Genomic DNA, 719 nt, shown 5'->3' with positions numbered 1-719 from the left:
CTTAATAAATTTCCTTGTTTAAATTTTATCTTTATCTTAATAAAATCTCATTAATTTCTTAACAAAATTTCTTAATTAAGAAACTTTATTTTCTGATAAAATTTCTTAACAAAATTTTTAACAAATTTTGTCTGCGGAAGAAATAGAATTCTTAATAGAATTTCGTAACGGAAATTCTTAACAGAATTTCTTAACAGAAATTCCTAACAGAATTTTTCTTCGAAAAAATTCTTAACAGAATTTTTCTCCAAGAAAAATTCTTAACAGAATTTTCACAAAGAAAAATTCTGTATATCCGAAACTCTTCCAGAATTCTCTTAGGTGGATTCGAGGCTTTATCCAGAGGCTACAGCAGGGACCTAGAGGAGGAATTGGATTTGGCCTCCTGATGGGCTTGGGCTTCCTGTGTTCTCCCTGAACACCCAACTCAAGTCCATCAATAATAACCCATACCACTAAAGGGTTATTATTGAACTACCGCACCAATCCCATATTATAGTATGAGCTCCTTCTTACTATGAGTGCATTAATCTCCCTATGTTTAAGATATCGTATGTCCGTTAATTAATCGAATTACTGACAACTCAATTAATTAACTTGTTCCGAGAGTAGTACCTACGTTCCGGATTCTATCCGCTCCGAAAAGCATAGAACCCCACAGGACAAAAATTTTATCCCGCCTGGATCAATTGACAAAGTCTACAAAAGACTAAGTCAAT

Source organism: Curcuma longa, chromosome 2, assembly GCF_044706935.1.
Source record: "Curcuma longa cultivar G26 ecotype Majalengka, Jawa Barat chromosome 2, ITB_CL_G26_1.1, whole genome shotgun sequence".
NCBI lineage: Eukaryota > Viridiplantae > Streptophyta > Magnoliopsida > Zingiberales > Zingiberaceae > Curcuma > Curcuma longa.
Note: the sequence above shows the minus strand (reverse complement) of the source record.